Genomic DNA, 6,468 nt, shown 5'->3' with positions numbered 1-6,468 from the left:
CTTAACTATGCCGACGGCTGCCGTAGGCATAGATGGAGCTATGCCGACGGCCTGGCGAACACCGCCGGCATAGAAAAGCCATCGGCATAGCTCCATCTATGCCTACGGCAGCCGTAGGCATAGTAAGGCCGTCGGCATACATCGATCTATGCCTACGGCAGCCGTAGGCATAGATAGGCCGTCGGCATAGAGGTGGCCCTAGTGGCCTGAGGACAGACGGCGGGTTGACGCCGTCAAATCTATGCCGACGGCCCTAACGGCGGTCGTCGGCATAAATATCATCTTTTTTTACTAGGAGCTGCCACGTGGCAGAGCTATGCCGACGGCAAAGCCGTAGGCATAGTTTTCCATCTATGCCTACGGCAAGACCGTAGGCATAGCCCTGCCACGTGGCGCCTCCTGGTAGCCCCGACAACTATGCCTACGGTATGGCCGTAGGCATAGATATCATCTGTTTTTTATTTTAAATTATTATTATTATTTAGAAGTTAAAATTTGAATAATTTAAATCTAACTTTTCTAAAAAAGTTAAACATACACAAATTATACGTCGACTTGGGGTAGAATTTTCCATAGATTATGAATATCCAGTTTGTTTTTGTTTTTGAGTATGTTAGAAATGTGACCTCGTGTACTTTTGCATATAGGTCCTTGTACTTTGTTAAAAGCATAAGTAATTGATGCTTGGATCAATTTTGACAAATTTTATATGTTTTTTATCAGAATGGGCTGACCTATAACAACCAGGTGAAAACGTCCATTGGTCAAATCCCGTCCGGCGAAAGTCAAAGGCGTAGATCTCCGAGTCAACTGGTCCAGGGTTACGCCGGTCGGGGCCTTTCGGGGGTAGCAATGCCACCAGAGCATTGCCCCGGGTCCTCATACACGTCTTAAGGTGTGGTGGCATGTATGAAGAGGCAATACGCGGCTCCGGTGTGAGCCCCCCCTAATGGATGGCAATGAAATCGAAGTAATCCCTCTACGGTTTTGGCGTTGCGTGAAATATTTCTAAACACTCGGAGTGTGATCAATTCATGAAATTTTTACACAGTGTAGACACATGTGATATAATAGGTGTGGCAATTTCTTATATTTTTTAAAGATGCAAGAGTATGTGAAAAAAATCCCCCACTACGGATTGTTCTTCGCGTGTCTATGAGTGTGGTCAGGGGCCTTCGGGGGCTAGCTATGCCACAAATCTTGCGTTGGATCCTCTTACATGTCTAGAAGTGTGGTGTCGGGTGCAAACACCCGTCATGCAGCTCTGGAGTGTGACCCCCTTCACGGAAGGCGCTACCGTCGGCACTTGGAGGGGGGAAACGACCGCGCCGGGTCGACACGAGGGGGATCCGATGGTGGGTTGGGCCCAGACCTTGTTCTGAAATGTTCCTATGGGCTGATCTATCACAACCAGGTGGAAAAGTCCGTTTATCAAAGGGCGTCCAGTGAAAGTCAAAGGCCTAGATCTCTGGGTCAACGGGGCTAGGGTAAGGCCGGTTGGGGGCCTTCGGGGGTAGCAATGCCACCAAAACTTGCATTGTGTCTTAATATATGTATACAAGCGTGATGGAGGGTTGAAATAGCCAACGGATTAACGGGCAGCACACTTCCTTCACAAAACCGGACACGTTCTCTCGATAACTAGATACTACCTTGGAGATGGTGTAGTTTACAAGCGGTCTCTGGTCAGGCTTCTGTGAAACATGCTCAAACTTTTACCACACCCTACAAGGGCCATATGACTACACCATGCCAGGTCCCGAGGATTTCCGGCATCATATGATTTCCCGTGGATTTTAACGGCTAGATCCGGCATGCTGCCGAGGTACATTCACCCTACGGTGGTGGGACCTACCCCTCCTTTTGTTGCACTAGGCCTACACATACCGCAAAGACATCATATATGATTTGACAAACCACTTCTGGACATCATTTTAGGTGGCTGCCGTGCAGATCTGCAATTTCTCGCGTTTAAACCCTACGGATGCAGTAAATGTGTCAAATATTGCAGGCGGGCCCGAAAAATGCCATGTACTGGCACGTGTCATGCAATGGCCCCCTTTGAGAGCACGAGAAGTTTCGAGGTCAACGGAGCAACGGGCAACACACTTCCTTCACAAACCAGACACGTTCTCTCTCGATAGCTAGATACTACCTCCGAGATGGTGCAGTTTCAAGCGACCTCCGGTCAGGCTTCTGCGAAACGTGCTAAAACTTTCACCGTACCCTACAAGGGCCATACGATGACACCGTGCCAGGTCCCGAGGATTTCCGGCATCGTATGATTTTTGGTCCATTTTAACAGCTGGATCCGGCATGCCGCGAAGGTACATTCGCCTCCCGGTGGTGGGGCATGCCCCTCCTTGGGTTGCACTAGGCCTACACATACCGCAAAGACATCATATATGATTTGACAAACCACTTCTGGACATCATTTCAGGTGGCCGCCGTGCAGATATGCAATTCCCGCATTGAAACCCTACGGATGCAGTAAATGTCTCAAATATTGCAGACGGGCCCGAAAATTGCCATGTACTGACACGTGTCATGCAATTGCCCCCTTTGAGAGCACGAGCAGTTTCGAGGTCAACGGAGCAAGGGGCAACACACTTCCTTCATAAACTGCACGTGTTCTCTCTCGATAGCCAGATACTACCTCGGAGATGGTGCAGTTTACAAGCGACCTCCGGTCAGACTTCTACGAAACGCGCTAAAACTTTCATCACAGCCTACAAGGTCCATATGACGACACCATGCCAGGTCCCGAGGATTTCCGGCATCGTATGACTTTTGGTCGATTTTAACAGCTGGATCCGGAAGCCGCCGAGGTACATTCGCCCCCCGGTGGTGGGCCTGTCCCTCCTTTGGTGTCGTCGTTCGATGGTGAGGGACGTCGCACGTGTCATCGTCGACAGTGACGGGGAAAGCCGAAGAGATGTTCCGTGCGACTGTGCGTAGGTCCCCGTCCGGACTCATAGTCATCATACCGAACGCACCATTCCCCGATCCATTCCCTCCCCACCTCACCAGACCATCTCCTCTTCGTCGCCCTCCTCTCCCCTCACGGATCATCGATGGTCGGTGCAAGAGGGTAGAAAAAATTAGAAGAAAAACAAAAGGGAAAACACAATTGTATGAGCTTCGTTTCTATTGGTGGAAACTTTGTGCCACGGATCGATGACGTGGCACATATCCATCCATCTATCCATCTAGCTATCCACCCCACGACCATCCATCCATCCATCCATCCACCCAACCCCTACCTCGCTCTCTCCGCACGAACCTCTCTGTCTCTCGCGACTCCTCTCTCCCCCACGAGCCTCTCTCCCTCGCCGCCGCCACCACCCACGCCACCCAGTTCCGGCGAGCTCCGGCGGCGCGCAACACGCCCCCGAGCTCCCCTAGGTCCGCTCCACCTCCCCCTCCATCCAGAATCGGCGCTCCCGCTCTCCACTGTCCCCGTGGCTAGCTAGGGTTTCGGCCGCCACCCCCAACATCGCCGGGATCAGCCACATCCGGCGACGGCGAGGCCAGAGCTCGACGAATCCGTTACCGGTGTGTCACAGGTACGTCCTTCCCCTCTTTCCTCGCCCAGATCCACCCTCCCCACCTCACCTTCTCCTTTCCTTCCCTTGCTGCAGGTCACCTTGGCGCGGTCTGGACGATGACGACGGCAGGAGGGCGCCGTCCTTCCTACTGGCGCACCTAGCTGGCGGCCCTGTCCTGCTCGAGGAGGCGGGCTGTCTAGCTCAAGCACGGCCACGACGACCCACCTCAGCAGGTAGCACCTCCATCTCCTCCGCCTCCTTCCTCTGATCACTACTGCTACTGCTAAGTAGAGGAATATGTGATGCAAATCCTCTTGTGTGAAGGAATTCTAAAGGGATTTGTATGAACAAGTCCTTTATTTATTTATTTGTCTAGTTAGTACCAAACAGAGAGAGAAGATGAGTTTAGAATCCTGGTTCTTTAGTTAGATAGTACCAATAGGGATTGGTTAATTTTGCTGCTACAACTCGAACGGAGATGATGAGCGAGGTGGAGTAGAAGGTGATGAAAGTCGACGCAACGCTGAGCCAAACCCACTCCTTGCCGACGCAACCTAGATGTGGTTCTCTTAAGTCACGAAGCTAGATATATCCTTCACCGGTAGCTAGTTTGATCTATCCTGATGGACAAGCTAACATACATAGCAGTAGTTGATTTTTTATCATTCCCCCACCGGCCAGAGCACAACGTACACACAGAGAGAGCAAATCTCCAGTTAGCTTTTTTTTAGTTTGTCCTCTAATTAGCAGAAACTACTCATTCTTACTCCCCGCAGGTGGCTGGCAGTATCATCCTTGATCTATATTTTTTGGATGGTTAGTCAAAGAGCATGTGATTAATAAATTAGAGGAAGTGCAGGTTACTTTGTTGTTTCCCCTAGATCTGTTCTCACGAACATGCATATGCATCACACTAATCTGCTTCTTCATAATTATTGAATCCAAGCATGTAAGTCGCTATAGCATTTGCACATCAATCCAGATATGTTTCATTACTCCAGTTTCTACCTTTAGTTTTATATATGGGCTAGCTACTACACAATTTAATTACTCTGCATATTTTGTATTACCTGAACATGGATAAATTGCATGTAAAATTTTGGTTCCCATAGATCTCTCGGTTGAGTCAAGGACTCTAGGTAGCAATTTTTTCTATCTCAATTTCATTTGCTATAGTCAGTTACTATTTCGCATTAATATGTTCAGATTCCCAGGTATGATTAATTGATCATATGTACCTTTGGATCTTCCAAAACAATCAACATTTTATCTGCGCTATTTTCTTTCACATTTGCCATTTTGTTCATATCTGTAGATCTATTTATATATATTCTTTTTTTGTTTCTGCCAACCCACATATGCATCAATTTGAATGAACTTAAATTTGATCCTTTATTTGGTATTACCTACATAAAATTGATTATCCATCTCTTCTTTGATGCACAGGTAGGTACCGCTGATGTACTGGAGCCTTGATCTTAATTTTTCTTCATTGGTAATAATATCATCTCTCAAGAAGTCCTTTACAGATATATGTAGTACAGCGGGTCATTATTTATTTGTTTCTGTGATGTCGAGCTCTGTTTTCTTTATTATGACAAGTTGCAAAATTAGTAGTGGGAAGTAAACTTTTGTTAACTTGTTGGCTGAACCAATGGAACTACTGTTATTTTTGATTTGTTGCTCAACTAGTGCTGCAATGATGGAACCGATGATTGTGCATGATGCATCCATCCATTCTATCGGAGTGGCTGTGTTTTTTTCTTCTTGTGCTAAGATTGATAGCATCACATATCCTATTATTTTGTTTCTCCAGTAGAGCCTTGTGAGTTGATGTGTCTGCCACCGTCCTCGAATGGTTGTGCAATAATAATGGTCCTAGCTAATTACTAGTATGTGTTGTTGCTAAAACAACTTGCTCCTCGATTAGCAACAACAACAACCACGCTTTGGTTCCCCAAAATTCAGATGGCACTTGCATCTCTACATACACACACATATGAATATGCACCTCGGTTTGGTTCAGTTTGCATGTTTACATTTGCTTTAACTTTGACTGAAACTATCTTGGTGGCACTTGCATCAATGGTGTGTTCTGCCCTTGTAGATGTCCTTGGAGAAGATGGCCATTGGAGTGTAGGGGAGGAACAACCTTCTCTTGCTCGAGGAGGAGGACCACCCGATCTCGACGACGGCACGGCAACAGGTAGCACTCGCCTCCCTCCCATGGTGAAGGTCTGATCCGCCTGTTTAGATGGTCTGCTCTTGTCTTATGCATGTGAGGGGAGAAGAAAGCCATTGGACTGAATTATATTTGCATGTGAGGGTAGCGGTCCTTTTGGTAGATGCAGAGTATAGATTCACAAAATTCACCACATGAGCGTACTACCTATATCCAAATTCTGGATACCACTTGCATCTTTTGTATGTACACATGAAAAAGCATGACGGTTTGCTTCAGTTTGTATGTGTCCAATTGTTTTTTTACTTTGACTGAAACTATCTATCTTGGTGGCACTTGCATCTCCTGTATATACATATGAATCAGCACCACACTTCTCTTCAGTTTGTATGTGTCAATATTTTTGGTTGAACTTTGACTGAACCAACTGGATGGCACCTCAATCTGTACATGCACATGAATCAACACCACCTTCGTTTAGTTTTCTATGTGTCCATTTGTTTTTACTTTGACTAAAACCAACTCAATGACACTTGCATCTTCTGTATATACATATGAATCAGCAGCACCACACTCTGATTCAGTTTATATGCATCAATTTTTTGGTTTTACTTTGACTGAAAATTTATATGAGTAAGTATCATCAGTCACAATCAGAGACCAATTTCTTTCTCTTTGGAGCTCAATTTGTTTCTCTTTGGAGCTTGCCTTGAACAACTCATGCTTGATAGATACAAC

At 46.7% G+C, this 6,468-nt stretch overlaps 1 long non-coding RNA gene across 1 annotated transcript; it reads left to right on the top strand.

Moving 5' to 3' along the window:
* Positions 1-3,131: 3,131 nt before the first annotated feature.
* Positions 3,132-6,113, top strand: LOC109750042 (uncharacterized). Its single transcript, XR_006670663.2, has 4 exons — positions 3,132-3,566; positions 3,642-3,781; positions 4,995-5,043; positions 5,656-6,113. It is a non-coding gene; the product is annotated as an uncharacterized lncRNA (long non-coding RNA).
* Positions 6,114-6,468: the final 355 nt, after the last annotated feature.

Source organism: Aegilops tauschii, chromosome 2, assembly GCF_002575655.3.
Source record: "Aegilops tauschii subsp. strangulata cultivar AL8/78 chromosome 2, Aet v6.0, whole genome shotgun sequence".
NCBI classification, from domain to species: Eukaryota; Viridiplantae; Streptophyta; class Magnoliopsida; order Poales; family Poaceae; genus Aegilops; species Aegilops tauschii.
Note: the sequence above shows the minus strand (reverse complement) of the source record. Positions and strands in the feature narration are given on the sequence as shown.